The 17,214-nt window shown below is 45.5% G+C and overlaps 1 long non-coding RNA gene across 8 annotated transcripts in view; it reads left to right on the top strand.

The window, feature by feature from the left end:
* The window catches only part of LOC124240959 (uncharacterized), a 49,414-nt gene extending 33,459 nt beyond the window's left edge, over positions 1 to 15,955 (top strand). For 3 of the 8 annotated variants that reach the window (XR_006889060.1, XR_006889059.1, XR_006889057.1), the window contains 7 exons: positions 3,941 to 4,090; positions 5,414 to 9,669; positions 11,479 to 11,688; positions 11,856 to 11,983; positions 13,058 to 13,146; positions 14,389 to 14,571; positions 14,732 to 15,955. This is a non-coding gene — a long non-coding RNA (uncharacterized LOC124240959). Of the gene's footprint in view, positions 1 to 2,672; positions 2,807 to 3,940; positions 4,091 to 5,413; positions 9,670 to 11,478; positions 11,689 to 11,855; positions 11,984 to 13,057; positions 13,147 to 14,388; positions 14,572 to 14,731 lie in introns of those variants that run through there. The other 5 variants (XR_006889064.1, XR_006889063.1, XR_006889062.1 and 2 more) reach the window with 5 other exon arrangements.
* The last annotated feature ends 1,259 nt before the right edge of the window (positions 15,956 to 17,214 follow it).

Genomic DNA, 17,214 nt, shown 5'->3' with positions numbered 1-17,214 from the left:
GTGCTGCTTTGGCTCTCCTAGCTCCTTCTGTGGATGTATACTCTGAACAAATAGCCAACGATTTGTAGGTGGCCAGAGGAAGATCTGGAGGGAAGGAGAAGGTGGTGAGGTTTAAAGAGACAGGAAATATGGCAGCCCTCATTTACTGGAGAGCTACGTATTATACAATCGGCAAAGGATGGGGTCTAGGGGTTCCAATGGAATCATTGCCTACCTCATCAGTTACTGCAAGAATGATAGAAACAACTGTGATTGGCTTTGCACTCTTTAGAAAAAAAGGCATTTACAGGTGTGGCAGAGAGAAAGAGAGAGAGAAAGAGAGAGAGAGAACAGGCTGTGTTTCTCCAAAGAGAAAGTGCTTGGCACTTTGTCGGGTGCTGTGAGGGGCACAGGGGTGGACCAGCCGCTGACCCTTCCCAATTGCTCGTCATCTCTGGCGAGAGAGGTCAGCCGCAGGCTCCGGAGAAATAGCTCCTTAAGAGCGGGACAGGAAAAGTGCTGTGGAATTTGATAAACTAGAACTGATATCTAAAACTCTCTACTTGAGTCATTGAGCATTTGCGAGACAGATTCCTTCAGGAGAGGGCCCCACAGGACTCTTGTTTGGGCTCTCACCTCACTTATCCCATGGAAGGCATGATCAACAGTGACTGAATGTGTTGGCCCACATTATTTACAAACACCGTGCTTGAACCGTGGTTAGGCAGAGACGTATTTGGAGAAGGTTTTGTGCTCACTACAGCTCTGTGCTAGAAAGGTCTGACTCGAAATGCTTCAATTGAGTTTCTTAACTATTTACCTTGGTCCTTCGTGTTTTTTGTTTTCCAGTTCTTCCTCAAACACGCTCTTTCTCTTCTTCCGAAAACAGTCAGATGGCTGAGTCTAATGGGACTGTGATTATCTTACTAGAAAGACAGCACTTTGCAAAGCTTGCTTTATATTAGATTCCCTTCAAAGTCTACACAGGGCGTGTGAGCATGAGGGCAATGACATCCACATAAGGCCTACAGCTGGAAAGAACATTCTTAGAGCGGGAAGTGCTGTGTGAACAGTTGTCTGCTCTGCCCCAACTGTTGCCACATGTGGGTGGGGCACCCTGAAGGAGAAGGCAGAAGGGCTCTAGGTTTCTGGGGTACATATTAGGCTCTGAGCCACAGTTACCGCTACTATTATTATTTATAGTTAAAACTACTAAGTTAGTACTCATGGAAAATTTCTAAGGTAGGAATTATTGTGACCTGCCATTTACAATTTGAAAGGACATGCAATTTCACTAAGGTTATATCAATAGTAAAAGGCAGAACCAGGATTCAAACCAGGCTCCAAGATTTCTCCCCCACCTTTTCTTTTTTGGAGAGGAAGATTGGCCCTGAGCTAACATTTGTTGCCAATCTTCCTCTTTTTGCTTGAGGAAGAATGGCCCTGAGCTAATACCTGTGCCCATCTTCCTCTGTTTTGTATGTGGAAACACCACCATAGCATGGCTTGATGAATGGTGTAGGTCTGTGCCTGTGATCCGAACCCACGAACCCGGGCCACTGAAGTGGAGTGCACCGAACGTAACCACTATGTCACTGGGCCAGCTCCCAAGTTCTTTCCCTTTTGTTGAAGGAATGATTTAGTGAAGGAATGACTAGTGATATCGTGATATGCACCAGCTGAACTTTCACTAGGAATTGACCTGATTGTTGATGTTTTGTAATTTGTGTACTTTTCCCCCAGTATTGGCATGATTCTTTATCTAAATTCAAGAGGTCACTTCTTAACTAAGCATTTCAGTGTTAGGAGGCACCATCAATCAACCAACAAATTTTGGTCTCTGTATATTGATACCTAGGTGCCTGCCAAGGTGAATTTATGGAGAGTATCAGATACTCTTCAAATGCTCATTTTAGCCAACTATTTCTTTCCCAATTTTAATGTGGATAATGTATAGTAACGCTGAATGAACTTACATTCTCTGTGCTCTCTCCTCACTCGTGTGGGGTAAATGAACCCAAGGTGACCACTGAGGAGGCTGTAGGAAAGAAAGAATGAAGGGACTGGCATGATTCATATCTTGAAAGCTAGTGTTTGAATAATGAGGAGTCACTTATGATTACTATTAGAATTTCCCCATTCTTCCTCTTCTTGTTCTAGTGACTTTCAAGTCCCTGGAGTATTTTATTGTCATTTCTGATACATAGACAGCTAAAGTGGGTATCACCCTTAAGAACTTACAGATGGAAGTTGACAACGCCTCTGCGAGAAAGAGGTACCATTACTGTCATTCACGGAGAGCCTGAGAGTCTAGGCCTCCATGCCTGCTCCACTGGCTCCAAGTTCAGGACTCTCCAGAGCCCCAGGTGTTCTCCTGGGAGCTTCTCCTCCCTCCCCTCCACCGCCACTTGGAGACTGTCACCTGCCTTGGAGGAGAATTCTTATTGAGAGTTCCTAAGCCCTGGATTTTCCAGACTCAGTCCTCTGCCTCTCAGTAATCAGCTCACGAGAGTTTGCCCTGAAACGTACACAGTGATTTCTGTGCTACTTTTTGGTATTTCCTGCTGGAGCTCGGTCTGGGTGGGGTTCCCTGTGGAAGTGCCAGAGTTTTCCTGTTTGTGCAGTTGATTTTCAAAACCTTAAATAAACTCTGTTGTGATGTGTTCAGAATCATAACAACTCAACAACTAAAATAGGTGCCTACTATGGGCCTGGCACGGTTCTAGCAGCTGGGGATACAACGGTGACCTCAGCAGACCCTGCTTTCAAAGAGCTTGCGCTTGGGTCCAGGACACTGATTAGCAAACAGGCATTTGCCCTCCGCGTGGTAAGTGCTGTGAAGGACAAAGTCCAGGGTGTTGGAGGTTGGGGGGGTGGTGCACACAGCAGGGGCAGTGACTGAGCCCAGCCTCAGGAGTGGCAGGGCTTGGGGGTGTGGGAAGTGCCAGCAGAGGCTTCCTAGAGCCGAGCCAGCTAAACTGTATCCTAACTACCAGAAACTAATTTTTGTAGACTCTGTTCTCAATTATCTACAAGTAGATGATTGCACTTAATTTGCAAGAAAACTTTTTTCAATGGCTTGAGTATTTCAATTTCCTCTATTTATAATACATGTTACATAGGGGCACCAAATCTCACAAGGACAGAGCTTCAGCAGCCCAGATAGCCTGCTCAAAGGAGGGTTTGGGACGAGTGAAACACTGCATTTCCTGCTTGGGACTGAAGAGAAGGGAGAAAGGAGATGGGGTGGGGGGCAGTGAAGTGCTTCCCAAGCTTCCGACCATTCAGGTCTTTATAGGGAGCGTCATTATTTCATCTGAAGTGTATTTTCAGGGTGTCAAGCAGGCACATCTCTGTTCAAATACCAGATAGGCAACAAAACACATTCCAGAGCCACCAGATGTAAATGACTCGTGGATGATTCTCTTTTTAGCTTCTCCAGGCCATTGTTCCCCTCCATTAGCGCAAATAATAAAGACCAACTTCTTGCCAAAGGAAAGAATAGGGGGTGGGGCTGGGAACAATGCAAAGGCTTCTGTGTGTCTGGCCAGACGAGTTCCCTGTGATTAGTCTCCGATCCACTTTTGATCTCTTGGTCAGACAATAAAATGCCTATTTAATTTAAAAATAAACTTTATTAAGGTTTAATTTACATGCAATAAAACACACCCAATTTAAATATGCTGTTCTTTGAGTTTTGACAAATGTATACACGGAGGCAACCACCTCCCCAACCAAGACATGGAAAACTTTCAACTCGCCAAAGTTCCTTTCGGCCTTTTTAGTTACCCTAGCCCCAGCCCCGGGCAAGCTCTGACCTGCTTTCTGTCACTATAGATTAAGTTTGCCTGTTTTAGAATTTCCAATAAATGGAATCATACCATATTTTTTCTTTTGTGTCAGGCTTTTTCACCCAGGATCATGTTTTTGAGATTCATTCTTGTTGTTCTTGTATCCATAGTTCCTTCTTTTTTATTTAAAATGCTGATTTTTGAAGTAGCAAGCAACTGTTCAAGGTACCACTCAGGAAGATGAGCAAATCGAGGAAGTCCCTCTGGCCTAAAAATTCTATCAACTTGCCCAGGAAATGAAGGCCTGAGAATTGCACCAGGTTAGTACACACCGCATTTAAGAACCAGCCAGGCACAGGAATTTCTGGGCTCCAGGAGCCCCGGACGATGGGGAGAGATGAAACCTTGGTGAATGATAGAATGCATTACAGAGGATGACAGGGCTATTTGTTCAGTTCTGTTATGAGCTCAGCAAAATGTGACAATCCTGGGAAATATAAATATATATTGCTATATTTATATGTGCATTTGTCTCAGGAGACCTGGCGGGGAGTGGTGGGTAGCAGAGTGCGTTCCTGTAGGATTGGAGTAGGCAGAGATAACTGGGTAAAGCCGAGCCTGTCCCAGATCACGTCAATGCACAGTCAATAAATACAAATGACGATGAGAGCTAATATTTATTGAGCACTTACTATGCATCAGGCACTGTGCTATGTCCGTTGTATGCATTGCTTCATTTAACCTGTGCCCACATCCTGTGTAGCTCTGCCTAAGCCCCCTCGCATCCCTTTCCCATATTCCTGCACACTGTTATCAGCGTGTGCTGTGCTCCCAGCAGCCAGCACCACGGCTCTGTGTGGGGGACAGTCCTCGAGCTACTGGAACCACTTTGCTTCCCAGCTCAGAGAGCAGAAGTTCCTGAGACTTTACCGGTGACCAGCCAGTGCAGGGGACAAGCACCCCAGCTCCCTCTGTCACCTGTCTTGTTCCCAGTCCTCCCCTCCAAGGCATTTTGCTTGATTCTCAATCTTGCTTGGCCCCCTTCCCTTCCCTAGTCCCACTCCTCAGTTTGGGGACACTTCTTGATAAACCACGTTCACATGAGTCCTCATCTCAGGTTTGGCTTCTGGGGACCCCAAACTTAGGCAAGATACTGTTAGTACAGTCATTTTACAAATGAGGAAACTGAGGTTGTCTCTCTCTCTCTTACATACACATACACTCTCTTTCTCCCTCTCTTTTTCTTCTCTCCCTCCCTCTCTCCCTCCCTCTCTCTCTCTCTCTCTCTCTCCCACACACACACACACATACACACATCGAGCTAACACCTACTCATCCTTCAGATGAAAGCTTGAACTTCACCCTCTCAGGCGGTCCTCCCTGACTCCCAGTCTAGCTGAAGGCTCTCAGAGCCGTCCTTTGTAGTGCTCACTTTGGTTCTCAGTCTACAATGATCTGTGTGATGATTTTCACTAGTCACCATCCCCCTGCTAGACTGCTGGCTCTGGGAGTTCAGGGGCCCCATCTCTTGTGCTCTTAGCTGTATCTCCAGCACCCTAGCAGAGCTTCTAGAACATAGTAATTGCTCAGTAAATATTTCCTGAATGGACGAATGATTTGAAGTCCCTTTAATTTCCTCACAGGTGCTCGCTGGCCTCCTAGATGCATCTCAGCCTCTGCATGGGCCAGAAATGAGTAATGTATAACCCCCAAGGGTGACACAAGATCTCCCACCCAATTCTGTTCTTCTGGGTATTTAGGGAAGAGCAATATCCAGGGCAAGGTGACGGTACTTCGCTCCACGGGACCGAAATTTAGCATCAACTGGAGAGTTGAATCTAGAGGGTGGTCTGGGAGGCTGGGTAGAATTGGATTGATTATTAGGAGAAAATTCGAATAATATCATTTAAGTACACACACATTCTGAATTAAATACACATTTGTGGATCCCTGTACTTCTTAATAAAAGGACACTTAGTTCCAAGTTCTCGTTAAGAAGCTGATAAGCATCCATTTTCTTCTATTCCGACAATGATTATTCCTCAACTCTATAAAATTTACAAACTGCTTCGGAAGCATTGGTGGAGAAAGGTGTTGTATGAATATATGAGATTATTGAAATAAATGCTGATTTAGAGATTTCCCAGGTGGAGAGTTAAAATATACTGGGGCACACGCACACACTCTCACCCCACCCTCAGGGTACTTTCCGCTCTGATCAGCGGAGACAAATTTTCCGACCTGACAGTTGACTGTAAATCAAGAAGTGTGTTTTAATAGTCACCACCTTTCTGCTTCTGTGTGCTGCTGTCTGAGGCAATCCTTCACCTCCCGGGACACAAGACCTGAAGGATTTTGGCACATTCTCTCCCCTGCACATGGAGAGGTGGTGCTTAGCAGCAAGGTAAATATTGGCAGGCTTGTAGGCGAGCAGTGAATATAAATAAGTCAGGACATCCTTAGAAAAGTTAATCTCTGGATCCACCGTTCTTTTTGCCAATAGGTAAGAAAATAGAAAATCATGAGTTTCTCAGGTTTTTGCCAAATCACAACAAGATATTTTTGTAACAATATAAAAGCTAGAAAGTATTTGAGAGTCAGTAAATGCTGAGTAAATAATTCTGAAGGTGAACACATGCCCTGATTGCCACAAGCCCTGATTACTGGGTTGGATTACTACACTTGCTCCTCCTGACTTTATCCCTCATAATCCTGTCCATCAGCGTTTGCTTGGAGTAACGCAAATAAATCAGGCTGTTCCATGCCCCAGTGTCTTTGCACCTGCTGCTGTTTATGCCCGGACTGGAACCCTTTCCATTAATCCACGTGGGCCAGGGACATTTTCTGATCTTTCAACACTTGGTACCAGGATCACCTTTAATCTGCTTTATGAAGCTTTTCTTGACAAACTCTCTCACTCCCAGACCTGCCACTTCATCCTGTACAAATGTGATTGCACATGTCTATTTAACACAAACATCACTGGCCTCTCTTGGCAAGTCTCTGCTCATATCCTGTACTCCCTCTGAGGCCACAATCAACACTTCATTGCTACCCAGTTGCCCTTTGTGACTTCTCAAGCCTCTTCCCAAAGCATTTTAAGTAATGTAGCTTTTACTGAAATGTTCACAAGGGAGAAAAGTGGAGGGCTTACACTGAACACCATGTGGCCAAACTTCATAAAAATCCCCACTAAAAATCTCCATCATTCCAAAAGCCTGTTCTCCTTTTGCCAGCTGCCTTCTCTCCTCTGTCTCTTCCATTCTCTGCTCTCCTCTAACCTCCTTTCACCCTTGGATCCCTCAACACGGCCACAATCCCAGCTCACAATCCAGCCCTTTCAGCCCTTTCTCCTTCATTAACTTGTGTCCTTGAAGTTTTAGGTCCTATTCATCAAACAAAGTATCTCTGTGAGATCACTCCCCTTTAAAAGGCAAGGGTCACAAAATCTCCACATTTCTTCTCCTTCCACTAAAGACTGGAGCAACTTGAGGGTAGGAATCAAGCCCTATACACTTTTGCATCTCTTCTGCAAAATATTTAAAATATTGTGAAATGGAAGAAGAAATAAATGAAAAAATATAGCCAAGGTTAAAATCCCCAAAGCCCCACTCTAATCACAGTTTTCTTCTGTTTGAAGATCTTCCTTACCTCGTCAACTCATGCTTTGGTCATCTGCCATTTCTCCCTGACTCTAGCACTCTTCCCCGCCATGATGGGCCCTCTCCACTCCAGCCCACTGGGCATGTTCTTGCCCTCAGGTGCTCATTCGGGTTGTCTCTCCAGGCCTGGAATAATCTATGTCATTCATGAGGATGGTTGGCGGTGGTTTACCATCACCCTATTGGAGGCCAAGGTAGACGCAACTGTTCTGGTTTCGTAGGTCCGTCCTAACCCTTCCCAGTCTTCAAGGCTCAGTGCGGGTCTTTGCTTCCTCAGCAGACTTCATGGAGGTCTGCAGTCCAGGCGTAATGCTCTCTCTCATGTCCTTAGGACATAAGCCTTGAACAGATCCACTCTGATGGCACTTAATCATTCAGCCTTATATTATTGTGAAATTCGGGGTATGAGGCCTTGAGGTCATCCTCTTTCCAAAATGTGGTCATCATTAGGTCTGTTCACCAAAATTTTAGGTGTTTTCCTCATTTCTAGACTTGTGGTAAGTTTGTACTTGTCTAACCCCTTGAAGCTATGTGTGGCTGTCTAATTGACTCTGGCTAATGACATGTGAACAGAATTGACATAAGCCCCTTTGGGAAAGAAGCTTTCAGAGGAAGAGTGATGGATCATGCTGTCTTTCCCTCTGACATGGCAACTGGCAGTGTTTGAGGCATCTGGTGGATTGTTCATCAGCCTGGGTCTGTGAATGAGGACCCAGCGATTCACATGGGCATTTGGTATGAGCAAGAAGTAAACCTTTGTTATGTTATGCCATTTAGATTCAGAGATTATTTGAACAATTAATAACATAAGTAAATAAATGTGTGTTGCTGCAGCACAACCAATCCTATCCAGACAGACTCTAAGTTCCCTGAAGGCAGCACTCAGGTATAACTCACCTTTCTGTCCCCCAGAGAACATAGCACAATGCCTCACGGATGTTCGAGAACTACTGCTGATTGATTACACATACTGTGATAAGGTAAAATATATGAGACTAGAGAGTGGTACTTGGTGTCAGGACTTCAACTTGAGACTTAGCCTCTAAAAGACCAAAATAAATGTACGTGATGATTTCAGTAGTATTCCAATAAGATCATTGCATACAGGGAGGCAGAAGAGTATAATGCAAGGAACCTGGGCTCTCCAGCTGGATAGACCTGGTTCAAGTGGAAGCTTTACCAGGTACTTGGCTGCATGACCTTGGGCTGGTTATTTAAGGTCTTTGAGGCTGGGAGAACATCACTACTTACTAGGAAGGATTATTGTGGGGATTAAACAAGAGAATGTATGGAAAGCCCTTGGCACATAATGAATGGTCAACAAACGTCATTCTCTTAGGCTCTCCTCCCACCAACTGCGTGTGGGTTGGTACGAACTCTTGCTTAATTCTCTGGGAACTACTTCCCTTCATTTACACCCTCTGAGACCTTGGCTGCTCGCCTAGTCCCTGGATTTCTTTAGCTTGGCCTACCTCAGATCCTTAGGATTTTGCTTTCCCTACCCCATGCACACTCTGGCCTTCTGAGAAATTCCATATGCAAATGGTCACAGTTGACAGGAGCCCTTGGCAAAGGACTGCAATGGGGGAAAAGGGTTCTTGAGACAGACTGTCTGCTGCCCCAAATTTAAAATAGGGCCCTTGGTAAGGTGTGTATAGTCAGGGAGGTGATCTCTATGGGGAAGAAAGAATTTAAGATGTCATGGTGACCAGTTCCAAGGAAGCCCCACCTTGGCCTGTGCCCTGGCTCTAATGGCGGGGGGTTCTTCTCTTGAATCCTGGGATTGTATCAGTGATGGTCGCAGAGAAGTCTGTGAGATTATCTTCAATGACTGACTCCTTCCACAGACTGGGTCTTGGTGTGGGGCCCGAGGGCTTATGTTTTCTTGGACTCCTGGCCCAGTGAACTGTGTGTTTACAGGTTTACAATTGTCCCTGACTGAGTCCTTGAGGCCACCTCCCCCCTTCCCCTCCCCATGGAGCGCAACCGTGATGTGACATGTCTAACCACCCCAAGGTGCTTGTGTAACTTGTTTTTCAAAGTCTTGGCAGGAGCTCCGGTCCTGAAGTGAGAAAGGGTGTTTACATTCTGGAAGAGCAGTGCCGACAAATGTCTTGCATCAGGGCTGTTCTCCACGAATCTCTGCTTCCCAGCAGTTTTCTTCTCTGTGGGATGGCTTGTGACAGCCACAGAGATAGTCTGGGACCTGGAAGAAACGAGCCTGAACGTGAAAGCAGGTAGGCTGTGAGGCGGCCCTCATGAAGCTTCAGGGCTATGTAAACCGCCCTCCCTGGAAAGGTGAGGAGCTTCTTGAGGATGAGGCGTTTGCTGCCCCACTGCCTGGTGCAGGGCCTCACACAGAGCTCAATGCTGCATGCAGGTGCTCAACAGACACGTGCTAAGTCAGTACACGGTGAAAACACGTGGGAAGGCAACATTTGAGAGGACACATTGGGAACTGACACCCCAGTTAACAGCTTTCTTGGAACAGTACTTACAGTAATAACAACAACGGTTATTGGTTATATCTCCTCTATGCCAAGCAAAGGCATATATTATTTCCTTAAATTCTACCATAGTCAATAGTTCTAGCAAGACGTAGTCCTCTCTCCAGTGAATAGCGGAGGGCACGGAGACTCATGGGCAGAGTCTGAGCATCTCACCCGAGGTCACGGAGACAGTAAACCCGAATTCCGAGCCCCTTGGGTGCACGGAAGCCAGTGCTTTTCCGCTTCCGGTTCCTCCACACCGCCCCTCACCCCTGCTGTCTCTGCCTCGTGAAACAACGGTAGGGCAGCTGTCCGTTCTTTTCGTCATTTCTTCCTCTAGCAAATAGGCGTGAATTCAGCACGGAAAGAGCACTGGGGCGACAGCCCCATTCCAGATGTCTGCTTTGTCATCCTTAAGAACACCCGCCCGTGTTCAAGGCCTTCTAGTACCTCAGTCTCGCAACCCTCCCTGGAGAGCGCCCTCCCCTCCCCTCCTCCCTTCCTCCCTCCCTTCCTCGTGGCCACACAAGGCTTCCTTCTTTTCTTCTTCTGCCTGGCATCAAGGCCAGGTTTTCACTTCACTAGAAAAACCTTGCTACAGGTGTTATTCTATGGACAGTTCCTGGCACTCAAATGTGCACTCAATAAATATTTACTGAATTGCACGCTAAATTCTAGACAAAAGAAGAAAAGAGTGGATCCAGAAGAAAATTGAAAAGCTTCGGGAGTGGGGGAGTGAGTGCAATAACCAACTCTCTTTCCTTCCCCCTGCCCGCCCCCCTCCCTTAGGAGGGAGGCAGCGGCACGGTCAGTGTTAAGGCTGTCATTTGATTACAGTAACATCCAAACAGATTGAAAAGCTCCCATCAATGCCGGAGCAGAAGTGCACACGCAGGGGGTTGTTTCCTTGGAAATGTTTCAGCTGTGATTACTTTCCAAAGAGAAATAGCCAAAACACTTCCTTGACCCTCTGGGGAGAAGAAGTCACAATTGGACAGAAAGTCATTTCTGTGGCCTTTCGTTCGTGTGTGTGTGTGTGTGTGTGTGTGTGTGTGTGTGTGTGTGTGTGTGGCGCATGCGCGTGCCGCTGCACCTTCGGCGTGTACTGTCCGTAGGGCGCCTTTGACAGCCGGTCTATTCAAAGGCTGGGGCCGTGGGTTGGCGGCTCGGTGCCTGCCGCCGCGGTGGCTGAGATCATGCTGTTGATTTTATTTTACAGAGAGCAGCCCGGCCTGTTGTGCAGAGTACAGAATGTTCTCTTCTGTGAACTGAGCTTGAACTTTTCCAACCCACTTTGTTTGGGGAACCATACAGACACAGAGGGGAAAAGATAGGGAAGATAACCCCCAAATGGTTGAAATCATTGTGTTCTCTCTGATTTTGGCGCAGATCGTTTGCTTTTCACTGCTCCAAATTAAAAATCCCAAGCATTACAGTTCTTGGAAAAATGGAATGCCTGTGATGTCTTTTCTCTAACTCAGGGCTCTGGCTTTGACTTTGGAAATTAACAAGTCGGTCACTGTCACTCCTCAATTTCCTTTTTTTTTTTTCTCCTAGGCATTCAAGGGACAGGGACAACAAAAGCTGTTTCCCTATAAGGAAAAGAAAAGGTCCCCAGTGCCTGTGACTTCTCTCCCAGTTGTTCAGGCTGTCACAACATTACAAATAGTGTTCCCCAATTTGCCATATGGCTTGAGATTTCATAATGAGGGCTTTGGGTCTTTGGCCTTCATATGCATCACCAACATGAGAAGCTGCCAATGCTTGGTAAAGTGGTTTCAAATTTATCTTTGAAAACCATTGTCTAGTCTTCGGCTCGAGTCTCCAGTTCGGGGATACACGGATAAATGTTTAGCGGGGGCTGCTTAGAGAATCTGAGGCAAGACCCCTATTGGATAGGCAGCAGTTTTCCGACTTCTTGTTATTTTTAATAGCAGTGGATTCCTTTCTTTATACAAAAACTTACCAAAAACTCGCTAGTGAAGCAGGAAGAGCACAACTTTGTGGGAGCGGAGCTGGGAATCTGAAGTGTGAGCGCTGGATTTGAGTCTCCTAAGCATGGGTATGCCTATCGTACTGGACAAGTCATGTTTTCTAAAACGTGATTGGTGAAAGGGGCATAAAGCTTGTCTTGTGTACTTGCAGAGTCATTTATACGAGTTGAGTGCTATACCGCTGTACCGACGAAAGAGAGTCTCCTCTTGAATTTGCAGCTCCATCACCTACCTCATAGTTTGGGGGCTGCTGCCTCGTGGCTCTTGCTCATAGCTGGCAACTGGGAGATTCCTACAAGAGTAACTTTACTTCTGAGATGATTCTAGTTTCTCAAGATTCCCTGCGGCCTTTTTTCTTTTTAAGTCAACGTGCCATCAGAATATTGGTTAATTAGTTCCTTCATTCCATAAACTTCCTTTGAATACTTGCTAGGTTTGAGTTACTGGATGGGATCTAGGAGTTTGGAGATGAGTAGAATGTGTTCACTGACTTCAAAGAGTTTGTTGTCCAGTGGGAGAAGCAGAAATACACACACACACATATACATACGTACACATACTGCCCATATACACACATAGTATGCATATACATATGTAATACTTACTGTATAAAGGAAGTTGATACATGTTTAACGGAGCTACAAGTAATAAACTGTGAAGGCAGAGTGTCACAGGAACAAGATGAGGATTCTAATAGGTGGAAGTTGAGGCAAGGTCAGTCTAGACAGCAAAAGGAATCATGAAAATTGATGGTCTTTGTTAATAGAAGCGTGTAGTATATTTGGGTAATAAAGAGTAGTTCTTGTGGCCGAGCAGTTGATGCTAGAGTATGTGGGAAGAAGCAAAATAATAGATTGAGCCTAAATCAGGATGTCCACATCTCCCACTTGTGCCCGTTTTAACCTTTCTTGCTAATTTTGTATGAAGCCTCAGAATCCTTCTCAACACAATTCCCCAAGAAGCCACCACTAATCATTTGGAGTTGGCATTTGAGATAAAATCATTTTTCATTCCTGGCTTGGGCCTTAAATCCCATGCTTACATATTTATATTTTATTTGGTTGTTCTTGGGGAATTACTGCATGTTTTTAAGAATCAGAATATACAAATGAATGACATGATTCAACCTATGATTTTATAAGGTAGCTGATGACCACAGGAAGGATCCGTGAGAAAGGCCAGAGAGTGGAAACTGAAACTGACTGACAACAGACTGGAAAGAGAGAGTCTGGTAAGAAGACTTCACAAATCATCTACAACAGCATGAGTGGGAGGGAAAAGTAGGTTGGACGGATAGGGCATTGTGGAGGTAGAAATGATAGAACTTGCTGATGCTGGAGGGAGAAAGAAGACTTGATGATAACTGAGTTTTCTCATCTGGGTTATGGGGAGAAGATTGCTCTGGTCTGAACGTGTCTCCCTCCCAATTCATATAGAGAAATCCTAACTTCCAAAGATAATGGTATTAGGAGGTAGGACCTTTGGGAGGGGCTTAAGTCATGAGGTGGAGCTCCCATGGGTGAGACCAGTGCCTTGCTTGTAAGAGAGGCTCCAGAGAGATCCCTAGCCCCTTCTGCCATGTGAAGATACAACGAGAAGTCTTTGATCCAGAAGAGGGCCCTCAGCCAACCATGCTGGTGCCATGATCTTGGACTTCCAGCCTCCAGAACTGTGAGAAATATATCTTTATTGTTTGTAAGCTACTCAATCTGTGATATTTTGTGACAGCAGCTTGAATGGACTAAGACAGGGGCCCAAAGAAGGAACGCAGGAAGAAGAGCTTTTTATTCTTCTTTTAATAAAGGGAAGATGAGGTATTGAGTTTCAGACAGGTTGGACTTGAGGGATACGTGCGATATCTATGGAGAGAATTCCAGCCATCATTTGGAATTACACATCTGGAGCCAAGAGCTAAAGAAGTAATTCAGGATTCAGCCACATAGAGGAACCAAAGAAAGCCCTAGGAAGAGAGCCACACAGGTCATGTACAGACCTGCAGGAAGAGAGGGCCAGGTTAGACCTTGGGAAGTGCTTATGTTAATGAACACCAGAAGAAGGGTGTCTGAGAAGTAATATAAATTCCTAATAATATGAGGCGCCATTAGTTAGATCTGGTCCTCCGTTCCCGTATCTGAGCATCTGATTCTTCTTTAATACAGAACAATGACTCACCTGAATGCAACCTGTTTGGTGTCTGTCTGAGAATTCAAGAAATAGGTAGTTTTCTCCTGCATGTCCTTTAAGGTAGTGTTTCCCAAACTCTTTTGATGGTTGACCATGACCCACAGTGAGAAATATATTTTACACATACATATATAATTATGTAACTAAAATAAAAGGCTTCGATGAAACAATATCTACCTGTACCTTCTGCAATTAATGCTATTTTCTATTTTATTCTATTTCATTAAAAAAATGCTAGTTGGGGCCCCATATGTTGATATCACAACCACTAATGTGTGACTGCTTGCAGGAGCCGGGATTAAGGGACTGTGTTTTCTGCAAGTCCACTGTCCGTCTAGGAGTTGGCATCTTCCAGGAGAGGCTAGAGCTTGTGAGTCTCAGCTCAGCCTGAGGACCCATGGAGAAGAACGTAATTCCAGCTCCAAAGGCCTCTCTTGCACAGAAGAATTTTTAGCGTTGAGAGGAAGTCTAGGTGAGTTCCACCAGCAGGGTTGGTTATATTGCTCCCAAATGCAAATAATAATAATAATAACAACAATGATACCTATTAAGTCAGGCACTTTACATACATTATTAACACAATTCCATAATAAGCCTGTAAGGGAAGTGTAATTATTTCCTCCATTTTACAGATGAGAAATGCTGAGGCCAAGAGAGAGAACTTGCCCAAGATCATACAGCCAGTAAATGGGGAAGCTGAGATTCAAACTCAGTCACTCGGCTTGCGGAATTGTGACAATAAGCTGTATCTTCTGGGTCTGGCTGGGCCCCTGCCATCCCTATCAGTTGCTGTGTATCTCTTAGCAAGGACTGGTCTTTTCTCATGGTGCTCTGTTCCTTCTCCCAGTGGACCCTTGGTGCATTTAAAAGTTTCATGAATATAACCAAATATCTGACGTGTTCAGGAAGTAGAGGCAGGAAAAGAGAAAGGAGAGGGAAAAGTAAGGCGGCAGTGGGGTGGGTTGAGGAATGTGCTTTTGAGGCTGGGCTGGAGCAGGCAGTGTGAAGGGGTACAGTGCTGCTCCTCATCACCATTACCTGGCAACAGCGTCTGGACCACCTCTGCTTCCATCTTCACCCCTGACAATCCATCCACCCTCCACATGTCCACTAGGCTTATCTTTCCAAAGCAGCACTGTCCTCATCACTCCCCTAGTTCGTGCTTCCTGCTGACATATCTGACTTTTCCTGTCCCCAACTGAACTCTTCCTCTCTCCCTCAATGCCAACTCCCCCTTCCCGCCCCACCCACCGTCTGCTCTTCAGATGGCCATTCCAGACTCGCAGTTGGCCCCACCCTCCCTTCCCCATTCCTGTCCCACTATTTCCCCACATGAAGCTCAGCCTGGCAAGTTTTCTGTCTGTCCCTGCAAGCATGGGGCTTGTCTGATCTCAGCGCCTTCGCCCATGTTGTGTCCCTGCCTGGAATGCACCCATCCCCCGCCCCCTCTCTATACCTACTCATCCTTCAGACCCAGTTCAGGGCTTGCCTCTACCCTGATAGCTTCCTCTGATCTCTTCCTTTATCTTTGCAAATCTGCTTTTGTATCATCCCTTTAGGAATATCACCAAATACTGTAGAGTATTTAAATGGTTCATGTTTATACCCTCAACCAGATTCATTCATTCATTTTGAAACTATTTATTGAATTGCCTGTTAAGTTGCAGACACGGGAAGTTCAATGACAATGAAAGCAGAAGAGGTGTTATCACTCCAGGATCCACAAACAGGGCCAGAACAGTGTGGTGGAGGGCTATTGTTCTTTTTTTTTTTCTTTTAAAGATTGACAGCTGAGCTAACATCTGTTGCTAACCTTCCTCTTTTTTTTCTTCTTCTTCTTCTCCCCAAATCCCTCCAGTACATAGTTGTGTATTCTAGTTGTAGGTCCTTCTGGTTGTGTTATGTGGGACACCCCCTCAGCATGGCCTGATGAGCGGTGCCATGTCTGTGTCCAGGATCTGAACCGGTGAAACCCTGGGCCACCAAAGCAGAGCGTGCAAACTTAACTATTTGGCCACGGTGCCGGCCCTAGGGCTATTGCTTTTAACACCCAGCTTCTGTTCACCTTCTAGAAAACGCCTGAATTTTGAGGGGTCATCCTCCGATGTACTAGTTCATGTTGTATGAGCAGGGCTGACCTCCCCACCTTGAATGGAGTGGGCGTGTGACAGAGGCCTGGCCAGTGAGAGACCTGCATTCCCCTGGTCACAGATATAGGTTCAGAGATGGGTACATGATTCTGGCTAGGCCAATGGCAGTCAGCCCTAGGTTCTTGCTAGAACTATCTGGGGATGCCAAGCCGGTGGAACGTGAGCTAGGATCTTCTGGAAATTATTATTGCCTCCACTGGAGAAGGCCTGTCTGAAGATGAAGCCAACATGAAGGAAATCAGAGTTGAGGGTTGGAAAGCAACTGATTCTGGATAACATCTTTTGAGCATTTAGATCCCTGAAGTCAATAAATTCTCTATTTGCTTAGGTCGTTCTCTGTTGAGATTCTGTAACCTGCAACTAAAAGAGTTCTAAATATTGCAGTGCATCCTTCATCATCCATGCTCTATGAGCCTCTGCAAGTGAATAACAGATCAAAGAACAGTCCTCTGGCATCTGGCCTGAAACTCCTTCCCCGACCCTAACTAGCCTCGACTGATTCCCAGCTCAGGTTGGGTTGAGCGTCAGATTACAGTGAGTCAACGGGTTTCGCATAGCTCTGGTGACAGGAGCACAGCCTTTTCCCACAGCTCCTTGCCTGGAGCTGGCATCCTCCAACTGCTCAGTGTATACCTGAAGCTTCTGTGCTGGCTCCTATGGGTCCTGTGGTGCAAATAGTTGGTTTTGCCTCTCTGCAAATGATAAAAATTATTCCTCTATCATTTGATATGATAAGCATATCTCAAAATTAAACAGGATCCTCATATTGAGCCAGAGTGATGGTAATGTCCCATAAGCCTATAGTGGGCTTATAAACTGTAAGTGGTGGTGACAAAGTGACAATAGAGAAAGGAAAACTTAGAGTAATCATTTTAATAAGGGCTATGGGAGGGTGGTGGCTACTGTATATGTATTTTATCTTTTCTCTGATAAATTCCTATAAATCAATCAATCCTTCAATCAAT

This window comes from Equus quagga, chromosome 6 (genome assembly GCF_021613505.1).
Source record: "Equus quagga isolate Etosha38 chromosome 6, UCLA_HA_Equagga_1.0, whole genome shotgun sequence".
NCBI classification, from domain to species: domain Eukaryota; kingdom Metazoa; phylum Chordata; class Mammalia; order Perissodactyla; family Equidae; genus Equus; species Equus quagga.
Note: the sequence above shows the minus strand (reverse complement) of the source record. Positions and strands in the feature narration are given on the sequence as shown.